This window comes from Tursiops truncatus, chromosome 5 (assembly GCF_011762595.2).
Source record: "Tursiops truncatus isolate mTurTru1 chromosome 5, mTurTru1.mat.Y, whole genome shotgun sequence".
Classification (NCBI taxonomy): Eukaryota; Metazoa; Chordata; class Mammalia; order Artiodactyla; family Delphinidae; genus Tursiops; species Tursiops truncatus.
Window position 1 is genome coordinate 125,150,905 of NC_047038.1, and position 15,974 is coordinate 125,166,878.

Consider the following 15,974-nt stretch of genomic DNA (forward strand, 5'->3'; position numbering starts at 1 on the left):
ATCAGTTACACTATAACAGTAAATAATCTTGATTCTACCTGCCTCAGTTTAGCCCTCAGAGATCAAAAGCTTAGTGATCCTTCTGTTAAAAACATACACATTAAAGGAGATTACATGAAGGATTGGACTACTGTCACGAAGCAGGTCAGAGAAATTCCATAATGGCAGAGCATTAGACTGAACTACCAGGGTTATCAACCCGCTCCTACTTTTCGACCCTACTTCATGGCAACTAAACCAAAGTTAGGTATCTCAAGACCATCAGGTAAAGACCTAGGAACTTATTGGGAACAAGTCCAATTTCGGAGAGCTGGAAAATCAACACACTCTCAGAGAAGCCCAACAAGACCTACGATTTTTGTGAAAGAATCTAGGAGAAGTCTAATTTCCTAGTGGCAATTTAAAAAAATGCCTACATGTATCCCAAGTTTATATTTGAGGCTCAAACCTGCATTCAAACACTCAAAGTGCATAGAGGCTGCAGTGAAACCTCGTAAATTATAAGCAGATGGTATTTTATGAAAACACAACTTTTATTTGGGTGATAGAAACTATAGGTAATACAAAATATAAATAAAGGTCTTCATAAGCCTCAGGAGGTTAGTTGCCTGCTGGAATACACTATGCAAAGGTAACTTATACATAACAGTAAGAGTGTTCAGTGTAGATTTTTGTTAAATTTTATGACATATGGGACAATTTTGATAATTTTTCTATGACAACCACAAAATTTACTGGAAAAAAAGATGGCCTGTGGATATCTAAAGTGCTCATCTTTTCATCCAAATAAGCAATTTAAATCTAAATCCATGAAAATGTGTGATATTATTTTCATAAATATATTGTGAAATATCAGTATATTTCTTTAATCAAAATGGTGAGAGTGGTTTTCCCCAAATTGAAGATACATTAATTACAACTGTGAAGTTAACTTGCTGTTCTATTTAACTATCCATGTCACAAAACTAAATATTATTAGAGTATGAAAACTTTTTCAGAAGAAAATCATCTTTGTTGATGTGAGATTTAACTGCTGAAATTTAAGAACTCAAATCACTAGGTGTGTTTTATACCACCAAGCTACAGTTGCTGTCCGTGTCATCCCCTGCAGCAATGTTCCAGGCAGTCCAGATGGCTAGCACAACTATTAACAAGTACATGCAAAAAATTGTGAGATGAAGTAAAACTGAATAATTGGGACAATTGATTTATGTGTGATAAGTCACACAAGGAATTTTGTTACATTATTTCAATTAAATAATTGTATGGTGAATTTTATTTCCAGCTGTAAAAGTCATTGAATGATTGTAATTGTGAAGTTAGATTAAGGAACATAAAAACTCACAGTCTTCCAGAGATAATTTTTTTTTTAGATCTTAGGCTGATAAATAAGCTCTAATTTTCATAGTTATACAGGTATATATTCATTGATATAAATAGAAAATGAGATTAAGCATACAGTTCTATGTAATGAGGAGTTACATATATTCAGATAGTTTGTGCCAGTTTTATTGAATACCACCTGTTAAATAAGAAATCTGAATAGATTGATATACATATAATCAGAAGTCCTAGGACATTAGGAAAAGAGAACAGGACTTAGAAAGCAGAGGAATTGAGGGCTTGGATCTGCTCACTTACTGGGAATTAAAGCTTGAGCCAATTATTTAGCCTCTTAAGCCGGAGTTTCTTTATCATGGAAATCTGGGGAGTGGGCTTCCTGATCTTTAAATTCCATCCAGCTCTACAGTTTTATAATTCTATTCACCTCCTATTTTATATTTGTATCTGTCTACATGATCTTTAAAATTACCTCCAACTTTTATAATTCTGTTTACTTTCTGTTTCATATTTGTATCTCATTAAGAGGAGAGGATAGGGATAGGAGAAATAATGTTAGGTGAAGAGGCTGCCGTAAAGAAAGATAACGCTCGGAATGCACCTAACTATGCTGGCCTGGACAGATTTCTTCCTAGATTGAAGAACTATTATGAATGATCTTTGAGTAAGAGAAGAAAACATACATGAGGCCAGGCAAGTAGTCTTCTTTCTCTTTTTTCTCAGGGGAAAGAAGGTGGATGTCAGATACAGATGGAGACACTTGTTCAAGATCTGGGAGACCAGGATGCCTTTCCTGCCTTCAGGGGCCATAAGCCAAGTGGAATCCTTTCTATAAATTCTTTTCCATCTTTAATCTGGGGCTCAGGAGGGTTTTTGTTACTTGTAGCTAAAAACATTTGGCCAAAGAATTCTAACAGCAAAGTGGATGAACAACAAGAATAGCTCTTTTACAACTAAGAAAATAGACACAGGGAAATAAATTCTACCTCACTAAAGAGTAAAAACATGCAATGGAAACAATGTGAATTCCGTCTTTTGTTCACCAGACTGGCAAAAATTTAAATGTTATATCCAGATTTTGCAGGAGAGAGGGAAATAGGTCTGTGGTTGGGTTTTTTACCACGAGCAATATGCATGGATATTAGGCAACATTTATCAAAACATAAATCGTCCGTTCATATGAATGTAACCAAATAATATACAGTGTTCTATGACTGACTTTTTCACTTAGCATAATATTTTCAAGGTTCATTTATGATCTGGTGTGTATCCGTACTTCAGTCCTTTTGGTGGCCAAATAATATTTCATTGTATGGACATACCACATTTGTTCATCCATTCATCAGTTGACAGACATTTGGGTCATTTCCATCTTTTGACTATTCTGAAAAATGCTGCTATAAACACTCATATACAAGTTTCTGTGTGAACATATATTTTCATTTTCTTGGGTATATACTTAGAAGTAAAATTGCTGGTCATATGGCATCTCTATGTTTAATCATTTGAGGAACTGCCAGCCTGTATTTCGAAGCAGCTGTACCATTTTACATTCCCGCAAGTAGGATATGAGGGTTCTGACTTTTCCATTCCTCATCAAAACTTGCTATTATTGGACATTTTGATTCTAGCCATCCTAGTATGTGGGAAGTAGTATCTCATTGTGGTATTGATTTGCATTTCCCTGATGACTAATGATGCCCAGCATCTTTTTGTGTGCTTATCAGATATTTGTATATATTCCTTGAAGAAATGTCTATTCAAATCCTTTGTCCATTTTTAAATGTCTTTTTATCATTGAATTGTAAGAGTTATTTATATATTTTGAGTACAAGTCCCTTATCAGTTATCTGATTTACAAATATTTTCTACCATTCTGTTGGCTGTCTTTTCACTTTCTTGGTGATGTCCCTTGAAACACAAAAGTTTCATTTTGCTGATGTCCAATTTATCTGTCTTTAACTTAGTTGCTTATACTTTTAGTGTCATATCTAAGAATTCTTTGCCAAATCCAAGGTCATGAAGTTTTACCCCTATGTTTTCTTCTAAGAGTTTTAGCTCTTACATTTATTTAGGTCTTTGACCCACTTTAGTTAATTTTTGTATATGACGTGAGGTAAGGATACAATTGTATCCTTTTGCATGTGGCTACCTAATTGTTTCAGCACCACTTGCCAAAAAGACCTTGCTGAACTCATCTAATGGTTCTAAGAGGGTTTTTTTGTTTATTTTTAATGGCTTTCTTAGAATTTTATATATACAGGATGATGTCATTTGCAAGCTGATATAGTTTTACTTCTTCCTTTTTAATCTGGATGACTTTTATTTGTTTTTCTTGCCTAATTGCAAGAAAAACAATTGGATAGAATTGCAATTCAATCCAATTGTCCAATTGGATAGAACCGCCAGTAAAATGTTGAATAGAAGTGATGAAAGTGAACATCCTTGTCTTTTTCCTGATCTTAGGGGAAAGCATTCTAGTCTTTCACCAGTAAATGTGATGTTAGCTAGAGGTATTTCATAGATGCCCTTTATTAGGTTGAGGAAGTTTCTTTCTATTCTTAGTTTTCTGAGAGTTTTTATCATGAATGGGTCTTGGATTTTGTCAAATGTATTTGCGCCACCAATAAAGGTGATCACGTGGTTCTTGTCCTTTATTCTAGTATTACAGTATGCTACCTTGATTGACTTTTGTATGTTAAGCTAACTTTGCATTGCCAAGATAAATCCACTTGGTCACGGTGTGTAATACTTCTTATATGTTGCTGGATTCAATTTTCAAGCTTTTTTTTTTATTAAGGATTTTTGCATCTATATTCATAACAGGTATTGGTCTGTAGTTTTCTTTTCTTGTGATGTCTTGGCCTGGTTTTGGTATCAGGGTAATACTGGCAACATAGAATGAGTTCAGAAGTATTCCCTCCTCTTCTATATTTTGGAAGACTTGTGAAGTATTTGTGTTAATTCTTCCTTAAGTGTTGGTAGAATTCACCAGTGAAGCTATCTGAGTCAGGCTTTTCTTTATAGCAAGTTTTAAAATTACTTATTTAATCTCTGAATATAGATATATTCAGATATCATACTTCTTTCTGAGTCAATTATTTTTTAACATCTTTATAGGAGTATAATTGCTTTACAATGGTGTGTTAGTTTCTGCTTTGTAACAAAGTAAATCAGCAATACATATACATATGTTCCCATATCTCTTCCCTCTTGTGTCCCCTCCTTCCCACCCTCCCTATCCCACCCCTCTAGGTGGTCACAAAGCACCGAGCTGATCTTCCTGTGCTATGCGGCTGCTTCCCACTAGCTATCTGTTTTACATTTGGTAGTGTTTATATGTCCATACCACTCTCTCACTTTGTCCCAGCTTACCCTTCCCCCTCCCACTGTCCTCAAGTCCATTCTCTAGTAGGTCTGTGTCTTTAATCCCATCCTGCCCCTAGGTTCTTCATGACTTTTTTTTTTTTAAGATTCCATATATATGTGTTAGCATACGGTATTTGTTTTTCTCTTCTGACTTACTTCACTCTGTATGACAGTCTCTAGATTCATTCACATCTCTACAAATGACCCAATTTTCTTCCTTTTTATGACTGAGTAATATTCCATTTTATATATGCACCACATCTTTATCCATTCGTCTGTTGATGCACATTTAGGTTGCTTCCATGACCTGGCTATCATAAATAGTGTTGCAGTGAACATTGCAGTGCATGTGTCGTTTTGAATTATGGGTTTCTCTGGGTATATGCCCAGCAGTGGGATTGCTGGGTCATATGGCAATTCTATTTTTAGTTTTTTAAGGAACCTCCATACTGTTCTCCATAGTGGCTGTATCAACTTACATTCCCACCAACAGTGTAAGAGGGTTCCCTTTTCTCCACACCCTCTCCAGCATTTGTTGTTTGTAGATTTTCTGATGATGCCCATTCTAACTGGTAGTGAGGTGATACCTCATTGTAGTTTTGATTTGCATTTCTCTAATAATTAGTGATGTTGAGCAGCTATTCATGTGCTTCTTGGCCATCTGTATGTCTTCTTTGGAGAAATGTCTATTTAGGTCTCTGCCCATTTTTGGATTGGGTTGTTTGTTTTTTTAATATTGAGCTGCATGAGCTGTTTATATATTTTGGAAATTAATCCTTTGTCTCTTGATTCGTTTGCAAATATTTTCTCCCATTCTGAGGGCCGTCTTTTCATCTTGTTTGTAGTTTCCTTTGCTTTGCAAAAGTTTTTAAGTTTCATTAGGTCCCATTTGTTTATTTTTGTCTTTATTTCCATTACTCTAGGAGGTGGCTCAAAAAAGATCTTACCGTGATTTATGTCAAAGAATATTCTTCCTATGTTTTCCTCTAAGAGTTTTACAGTGTCCGGTCTTAAATTTAGGTCTCGAATCCATTTTGAGTTTATTTTTGTGTGTGGTGGTAGGGAGTGTTCTAATGTCATTCTTTTACATGTAGCTGTCCAGTTTTCCCAGCACCACTTACTGAAGAGATTGTCATTTCTCCATTGTATATCCTTGCCTCCATTGTCATAGATTAGTTGACCATAGGTGCATGAGTTTATCTCTGGGCTTTCTATCCTGTTCCATTGATCTATATTTCTGTTTTTGTGCCAGTACCATATTCTCTTGATTACTGTAGCTTTGTAGTATAGTTGGAAGTCAGGGAGTCTGATTCCTCCAGCTCCATTTTTTTGCTCAAGACTGCTTTGGCTATTCAGGGTCTTTTGTGTCTCCATACAAATTTTGAGATTTTTTGTTCTAGTTCTGTAAAAAATGCCATTGGTAATTTGATATGGATTGCATTGAATCTGTAGATAGCTTTGGGTAGTATAGTCATTTTCACAATATTGATTCTTCCAATCCAAGAACATGGTATATCTCTCCATTTGTTGGTATCATCTTTAATTTCTTTCATCAGTGTCTTATAGTTTTCTGCATACAGGTCTTTTGTCTCCCTAGGTAGGTTTTTTCCTAGGTATTTTATTCTTTTTGTTGCAGTGGTAAATGGGAGTGTTTCCTTAATTTCCCTTTCAGATTTTTCATCATTAGTGTATAGGAATGCAAGAGATTTCTGTGCATTAATTTTATATCCTGCAACTTTACCAGATTCATTGATTAGCTCTAGTAGTTTTCTGGTGGCATCTTTAGGATTCTCTATGTATAGTGTCATGTCATCTGCAAACAGTGACGGTTTTACTTCTTCTTTTCGAATTTGTATTCCTTTTATTTCTTTTTCTTCTCTGATTGCCGTGGCTAGGACTTCCAAAACTATGTTGAATAATAGTGGTGAGAGTGGACATCCTTGTCTCGTTCCTGATCTTAGAGGAAATGCTTTCAATTTTTCACCATTGAGAATGATGTTTGCTGTGGGTTTGTCGTATATGGCCTTTATTATGTTGAGGTAGGTTGCCTCTATGCCCCCTTTCTGGAGAGTTTTTATCATAAATGGGTGTTGAATTTTGTCAAAAGCTTTTTCTGCATCTATTGAGATGATCATATGGTTTTTATTCTTCAATTTGTTAATATGGTGTATCACATTGATTGATGTACGTATATTGAAGAATCCTTGCATCCCTGGGATAAATCCCACTTCCTCATAGTGTATGATCCTTTTCATGTGTTTTTGGATTCTGTTTGCTAGTATTTTGTTGAGGATTTTTGCATCTGCATTCATCAGTGATATTGGTATATCGTTTTCTCTTTTTATGACATCTTTGTCTGGTTTTGGTAACAGGGTGATGGTGGCCTCATAGAATGCATTTGGGAGTGTTCCTTCCTCTGCAATTTTTTGGAAGAGTTTGAGAAGGATAGGTGTTAGCTCTTCTCTAAATGTTTGATAGAATTCACCTGTGAAGCCATCTGGTCCTGGACTTTTGTTTGTTGGAAGATTTTTAATCACCATTTCAATTTCATTACTTGTGATTGGTCTGTTCATATTTTCTATTTCTTCCTGGTTCAGGCTTGGAAGTTTATACCTTCCTAAGAATTTGTCCATTTCTTCCAGATTGTCCATTTTATTGGCATAGAGTTGCTTGTAGTAGTCTCTTAGGGTGCTTTGTATTTCTGAGATGTCTGTTGTAACTTCTCCTTTTTCATTTCTAATTTTATTGGTTTGAGTCCTCTCCCTGTTTTTCTTGATGAGTCTGGCTAATGGTTTATCAATTTAGTTTATCTTCTCAAAGAACCAGCTTTTAGTTTTATTGACCTTTGCTATTGTTTTCTTTGTTTCTATTTCATTTATTTCTGCTCTGATCTTTATGATTTCTTTTCTTCTGCTAACTTCGGGTTTTGTTTGTTCTTCTTTCTCTAGTTCCTTTAGGTGTAAGGTTAGGTTGTTTATTGGAGATTTTTGTTGTTTCTTGAGGTAGGCTTGTATTGCTATAAACTTCCCTCTTAAAACTGCTTTTGCTGCATCCCATAGGTTTTGGATCGTCATGTTTTCATTGTCATTTGTCTCTAGGTATTTTTTGATTTCCTCTTTGATTTCTTCAGTGATCTCTTGGTTATTTAGTAATGTATTGTTTAGCCTCCATGTGTTTGTTTTTTACGTTTTTTTCCCTGTAATTGATTTCTAATCTCATAGCATTGTGGTCAGAAAAGATGCTTGATATGATGTCAATTTTCTTAAATTTACTGAGGCTTGATTTGTGACGCAAGATATAATCTATCCTGGAGAATGTTCCGTGCGCACTTGAGAAGAAAGTGTAATCTGCTGTTTTTGGATGGAATTTCCTATAAATATCAATTAAATCTGTCTGGTCTATTGTGTCATTTAAAGCTTGTGTTTCCTTATTAATTTTCTGTTTGGATGATCTGTCCATTGGTTTAAGTGAGGGGTTAAAGTCGCCCACTATCTACTGTGTTACTGTCGATTTCCTCTTTTATAGCTGTTAGCAGTTGCCTTATGTATTGAGGTGCTCCTATGTTGGGTGCATATATATTTATAATTGTTATATCTTCTTCTTGGATTGATCCCTTGATCATTATGTAGTGTCCTTCCTTGTCTCTTTTAACATTCTTTATTTTAAAGTCTATTTTATCTGATATGAGTATTGCTACTCCAGCTTACTTTTGAGTTCCATTTGCATGGAATATTTTTTTCCATCCCCTCACTTTCAGTCTGTATGTGACCCTAGGTCTTAAGTGGGTCTCTTGTAGACAGCATATATATGGGTCTTGTTTGTGTATTCATTCAGCGAGCCTGTGTCTTTTGGTTGGAGCATTTAATCCATTCATGTTTAAGGTAATTATTGATATGTATGTTCCATTTACTTAATTGTTTTGGGTTTTTTTTTTTTTTTTTTTTTTTGCGGTGCCCGGGCCTCTCACTGTTGTGGCCTCTCCCATTGCGGAGCACAGGCTCCAGATGCGCAGGCTCAGCGGCCATGGCTCACAGGCCCAGCCGCTCCGCGGCATGTGGGATCTTCCCAGACCGGGGCACGAACCCACATCCCCTGGATCAGCAGGCAGACTCTCAACCACTGCACCACCAGGGAAGCCTTGGGGTTTTATCTTGTTCCTTCATCTGGTACATAGCCCTCTGCCTTTTCATCTTGTCTGTCTTTCTGTGAATGTGGTTTTTGTTCCACAGGCTGCAGGATTGTAGTTCTTCTTGCTTCTGCTGTCTGCCTTCTGCTGGATGAGGCTATCTAAGAGTCTTGTGGAAGTTTCCTGATGGGAGGGACTGGTGGTGGGTAGAGCTGGCTGTTGCTCAGGTGGGCAGAGCTCAGTAAAACTTTAATCTGCTTGTCTGCTGATGGGTGGGGCTGGGTTCCCTCCCTGTTGTTTGTTTGTCCTGAGGCGACCCAACACTGGAGCCTACCTGGGCTCTTTGATGGGGCTAATGGTGCACTCCGGAAGGGCTCATGTCAAGGAGTACTTCCCAGAACTTCTGGTGCCAGTGTCCTTGTCCCCATGGTGAGCCACAGCCACCGCCCACCTCTGCAGGAGACCCTCCAACACTAGCAGGTAGGTCTGGTTCAGTCTTCTCTGGGGTCACTGCTCCTTCCCCTGGGTCCCAGTGTGCACACTACTTTGTGTGTGCCCTCCAAGAGTGGAGTCTCTGTTTCCCCCAGTCCTGTTGAAGTCCCCCAGTCAAATCCCACTAGCCTTCGAAGTCTGATTCTCTGGGAATTCCTCCTCCTGTTGCTGGACCCCCGGGTTGGGAAGCCTGATGTGGGGCTCAGAACCTTCACTCCAGTGGGTGGACTACTGTGGTATAAGTGTTCTCCAGTTTGTGAGTCACCCACCCATTGTTTATGGGATTTGATTTTATTGTAATGGTGCCCCGCCTACCCTCTCATTGTGGCTTCTCCTTTGTGTTTGGATGTGGGGTATCTTTTTTGGTGAGTTCCAGTGTCTTCCTGTTAATGATTGTTCTGCAGTTAGTTGTGATCCTGGTGCTTTTGCAAGAGGAAGTGAGAGCACATCCTTCTACTCCGCCATCTCGAACCAATCTCTACTGCACTGATTTTGAGAAGTCCCTGCACTTAACTATTCCTTGGATCTCCTTTTCCTTAGTCCCCCAATGTCATCCTTTCCAAGTCCCTGATCATCTGATGAAACCATCCACCACTGTCCATGAACTAATGTGGATGTATAACTCTAGCCAACTCTCCTAGGTAGGGTGGACAGCCAAATGTAACCCTGAAAATTTCTTCTCATCAGAAATATTTCTTTCCCTATGTACTTCAGGGCCTCCTGCTTCTAGTATGTATCTTCAAATCATATAAAACCGTTCATAACCCATAGTTTAACCTATTTCTTCCTTATCCGCTGGTCATGATGAAGTCTCATAAGACCATAGGTGTGGATTAAAGGAGAAATAACAGTGCACCAGGAATGGAAGTTCTGGTAGTGTGAGCATCTGCTTATGAAGCCTAATTGTGTCTCCAGGATCTGTGCAAGTCCCTTCTTTCATGTATCACTATCACTCAATCACTCAAGACGATATATTACTGTGCATGCCTACCTTTATGGCTTTGTAGATTAGCTATCCCCACATTTATGATGGGTGTATCTGATTGCAAGGTCACTTTGTTGTCTCATGGCAGTTCACCAGATATAAGATATTTCTATGAATTTCTATTTTGGTACAAATATGTAGATACAGAGGCTTCCAATTGGACTTTCTATTATAACACTTCACATTCCGTAGGTCTGGTAGCCAGCGTAGATTCTGTGAATTGCCCAGTAACTTAGAAAGTGTTCCCTAGACTACAGAGCCTGAAGGAAGCAGGAGAAAGGGAAAAGGGAGTGAGTCAGGAAGGAAGGGAGAGCAAATGCAGAGGGGAGTGTTACCCCAGCCACAGATTCTGCTGCTTCTGCTATTCTGCCTCTTCTTAATTTGGAACCAATTTCAAAGTAACAGAAAATTTGCAAGACTGGAATAAGGGCCTCCCCCGCCATTAGTTGAGAGTAAATTGCCAACATAATGCCCATTACCCTTAGGTGCTTTAGCGTGTATTTCCAACAGTCTCCTTCATAACCATGACGTAAACGTCGAAACCAAGAAAATCATTCCAGATGCATTGCTGTCATCTAATCCCAAGACTCCATTCAGTTATGCCAGTTGTGCCAGTTGGTATATCTTTTATAGCAAAAGGATCCAGTCTATCATCTCATGTTGCTGTTAGTTGCCATGTCTCTTTATCCTCTTTCAGTTTGGAGTCGAATTCCCCGGTCTTTCCTTGATTTTCAAGACCATAACATTTTTGAAGATTACAGGCCAGTCATCTTGTAGAAGTTCCCTTAATCTGTGTCTGATGTTTCCTCATGATTACATTCAGGTTCTACATCTTTGGTAGGAATGTCACAGAATTGATTCTGTGTTCTTCTCATTGCATCCTATCAAGTGGTGCACAATTCTGATTTTTTGCATTATTGGTGAGGTTAACTTTGATCACGTGATCAGGTGGTTACTATCAGGCTTCTCCACTATTTACTCTGTAATTAATAAGTATTTTGTTGTGAGTTACTTTGAGATAATGTTCCTCATCAAATTGAAAATATTTCATTGATATATCATTATGGACTCATGAATGTGTTTTATTCAATGGGTTATAATTCATTACTGTTATTTATTTTGTTGCTAAAATCATGCTAGATTTGGCCTGTGTTATGTATATGCCTTCAAGCTGGCTTCTGTGTCTCGGTGAAACGTCATCACTTTTAAGAACTTTCTCACCTTTTGGCAGAATAAGATGTTCTAGGTTCATCTCGTTTTTTCTCAGCCCCAGCCTTGAAACCAGCCATTCTTCCGAAGAGGGCTGATTCCTTATAGTGAAGAGTGATATTTAAAAAGTGTGTGGGCCCTAATTGTCTGTATTGCTATTTGAGGGTTTCAACTCCTAGACTCTCTCAGTGGCCAGAGCTAGAGAACACACACACACACACACACACACACACACACACACACACACACACACACATAAACATATACATGTTCACATCCATATTTATTTCTGTATCTATCTATATAGCTTCAAAGTCATGATTTCACCCCTAGATTTCTCATTTCAGTTGAACACCATGGGGCTTAATCTAGTTTTCCGCCTTTCTGTATTTGTGACTCCCCTCTCTGGCAGTGAGGAACGTGGCTCCCATCATCTTTATTTGAGCAGCCTACTCATATGGAGACGATCTTACTTACTGCTGCTTTCCCCCACCTCCTCGTGGGTGGTCTCCTCACTTTGCTTGGCTCCAGGGCTCCACTTCCAGGTGCCACACTCCACTCTGGGCCATCGTGGATTTTCTTCTCTCTCCTCAATCTATCCCCACACCTCCTAGTGTGGACACATATCTTGCTCAGCCCCAAATAATGAGTTTTGGATTGAACTGTTTAGGAAGGGAAGAAAAAGAGGGGAAAGGGGAGGGGATGGGAGAGGAAGAAATGAGAAAGAAAGGGAGAAGGTTGAGAGGTGGGAAAGGACAAATAAAAAAGGGAAGGAGAAAACAGAAGAGAAAGCTGAATGCTACAGCTTCTTTACAGCCCAATAATTGCTTGTCCCACTGGACACTGTCAGAGAGGCCATGCAAAACTAATACTAGACTGAGCACTGTTCTGGAAGAGGAAGAACTCCTTTCTATCCCTTGTCTCCCACTGGGAAAAGTGTCCCCCATGGGGCATTAACTACCATGTGCTTCTGGTTGCATCACCTGACTTTTGCAGGCATTTGCGAGGGGAACCAGAGGCCCCACGGTCTGGGCAGGCCTGTGCACAGCCGTGGTGTTCTCTCTCCATTAGGTGGCCCTGCATCTCAGTCTGAAGCAGTGACAATAGCAATGGCAGCAGATGGGCTCAATGACACACAAGCAGCTGCTTCAGCCATTCTGACTGGAAAAGACGTATGTGTGAATCTAGAGTAGTCATTAAATGGAACTGGTACAGTCCATCCCTTTCCTGAGAGGAAAAGCATGCAAATCCAATTCTTCAAGCTAGTGGCCAGATGCAATTTCCCAGAATATTAACAAAGCAAGCTACAGTTCATCTCTTGCAGTTTGTCCCAGAGTTGTAATTATAACCAAATATCTTCTTCCTGCACCACCTATTCTAGATTTCTCTCTTTTCCGATAGCACCTTAGCAGCCTGGATTGCTTGCAGTGGAGTGACCTCCAACTTCAAGTGTTTTGAGCCCTTGGTTACTTTTTCTTAAGGACCAGAGTTTTTGCTGTTGTCCGCTCATAGCTATCTGGTCATGGAAGGATGAAGAGGGCCCACAGCGCCTTCTGTAATTTCCTCATGAAGCAACGTTGGTTATGCTATTCTCTGCTTGTTGGCATTCTGGCACGAGGAGTCTGCTATTGCCCACTTGAAGCAGCCACTGAGTATGGAAGTGTCAGGAGAAACCCTGGTAAATCATAATCCTACATCTTGGTTTTCCAGATTTGTATATTGCAGCTCTTGGGGACACAGCATCGTTTATCAGCCATTGGTTCAATGCATATGTGCACCCTGGAGGGCAGAGTCCAAATCCTTCAACATATGTCCCATAAGCTGGCACCTTATCTGAGCCTTCAACTGCCACCCCTTCATTTTATACAGCTGGCCCATAAAAACCACCCCGTGTGACTTTCCGTGTTCTTTCCTCTTCCGCCTGTTTGCTGTAAAACAACAGAGTGCCTTTAGAAGGCATATGTTAAATGTGGCAAAGCCACACGATGGAAGGAACTGAAAACGTCACATGAAGGAGATCAGTTACCAATTAGGAATATCTATTTTGGGTTTTATATGAGCAATAAATAAACTTGTGTTTTAGTCCTTGTACATTTGGGGCATTATTTAGTAAATTTGCTAGTGTTACTAGTAATGCAATGCTCCACTGAGGCCAAAACTCTGAGCTAAACTCACACCTTTTTAAAACTCCAAATAACAAGTACGTGAAAATTAAGCCACAGTGCACCTTAGCTGGTATTTACCTACTCTCAGAATATACACAACTGATTTCAAAGTTGTAACGTCAAAATATAAAATGGTAGGCCCAGTAATGGGCATAATGTTATTGACAGTTGTAATCATGTAGACTATTCTATCCGGAATTTGCTAAAATTATCGTAACCATCGTAATCCACAGCAGCAGTTGTAGTCACGTGCCCCATCTCAGACTGCTTTGCTGGGACCTGTGCAAAGTGCCTCCTGTCTTTGGGGGTGGGCGTTACTCAGGCGGTCAACACTGACATAGAGAGAAAAGTTGAGTTTCATGTATAATGATGATGTAATACATGCAAAATAAAATAACCTAAATATTGTACATACTGAATTACTCTCCTAAATAGTTTTCGATAGCAACTTTGATTTTGAAGGAACCTGGGGGGAAGTGATTATTCTTCAATACTATTGATTTCTTTATGACTTCGATCAGTGGTCCTCAACTGGTGCAATTTTGCCCCCAGGGGACTTTTGGCAATTCAGTCTAAAATGTCAATAGTGTTGAAGAACTCTAATTTAGGTTATGGCGTTTCAAGCTTCCTTCTTTCATGGGGCTTAATCTGAGGTTAAAATCCAAACCAAAACAAGCCAAAGTAAAATAACTGAAACCACTACAAAGTGGGAGAAATAGAATAAAACTAATAGTCAGTTTGCAGTTATACTGTTCCTGATATCAAAGTGCCACTAAAAAGATGTATCACTCTCCTATGTCTATTACATTACCTGTTCAAGCAGTAAAGCCAACCTCATTTTTATAGTTGTCCTGCGCTCCTATATACTACTAGTCTTGGTTTGCAGAATGGAACATCAAATACCAGATGTCTCCCAGGTTTGCACATCTTCATTAGCTCCATCATAAAAGTGAGGTGAATGCAGAAATCTGCTCCTAGCAAAGGAACATCTCCAAACATACACATGAATAGAGGCAGTGATCTAAAGGGCAGCGATCGGGGTGATCCACACATGACTCCAGGGGCTGGTAGGAAGAAAGCAGAAACCTCTTGGTGTCCCCCGCAGTCTTGCCAAGCGTTCCCAGCTGTTTTAGAGGGTGTTAGATAACACCTAGAGGCCCCACGTGTCTACTGTTTTGCTTAGAGCTACTCTGGGATTAGAGAAGAGAATTGTGTGAGTGTAAACTCACAGTGGAAGGAGGCACAACGTGTACCTTCTTGCTGCCTTGACATAGACTCTGTTGACTTAAGAGAACCTCACCCTATCCACGCAAACGTGGCAAACATAGGAAACAAAACAGCCTGGCTCACCTGGTGTTTTCCCTTTTTTTTTTTTTTTTTTCCTTCTCCAAGTATATTCAAGTTTGGGGAAGTGGCTTAGACTTGTCCGTCAGGAAAGAAGTTGGCTTTAGCCCTCCTGTTCAGGGCAGTGTAACTGACACAAACAGTTCACACACATTTGGGCAATACAAGATGATGCCTCTGAAGGATGTCACTATTTCTCACCATGTAGGCTAGAGGAGAAACATAAAATAAAGTTATTCCTACTTGGAATAATTCTTTAAATACCAAGTGGTTCTGTTTAAAAGCTTGACATTTATCAATGCGGGTAAACATCACTGACATGGACTAATTACAGGCAAGGCCCATAATAAATTAAAGAAATACTTAGAAGAAAAGTAGTATTCTAACTTTCAAGGACTTACAATAGTTTGTGATAATGCTAATAAAATCCTTCTAAAGAAAGATCCTTCCAGAAAAGTGTTTTGGTGTTCTGAGGCATTATCGGCAGCACGCATCTTAATTTAACAAGTTGTGTGTTAAAGTCATACAAGTAGTTTGTGGTAATTAAGTAGGTTTAAAATGTCCTCAGATGTGGTATTTTTACTGCTAATTTGCTAACCAAACCCTTTCTTTGTAGATTGGATGAAGGAAATGTTTAGCTCAGATTAAGACAATTGATAAAAATTAGAAATTAGAAGAGTTGTAAATTAACAAGATATATTACATTATGCAAAAGAGAGGTTCCTCTGAAAATAGGATGTTGAACTTGGCAAGTCAGAAGTCCCGGATAACTTTAGGAGAAAGGGAAATGAGCCTACAGTGGACCGAATGGGACTTAAGGGGGAGGACACCCGGGAAGTAAGAGTGAAGTTTTGACATGGAGGAGGCTGACAATGGAGGCCAGTGTTGGCCGTTGTTTTCTCTGGAGAGGTGAAGCTACACAGACAATTTAAAGTTGATGGAA

At 38.9% G+C, this 15,974-nt stretch overlaps 1 long non-coding RNA gene across 2 annotated transcripts in view; it reads left to right on the forward strand.

Annotated features, from left to right (window-relative positions):
- Nucleotides 1-15,974, forward strand: part of LOC109548535 (uncharacterized) — a 197,810-nt gene that overhangs the window by 176,820 nt on the left and 5,016 nt on the right. The gene's annotated exons all lie outside the window — the stretch shown is intronic.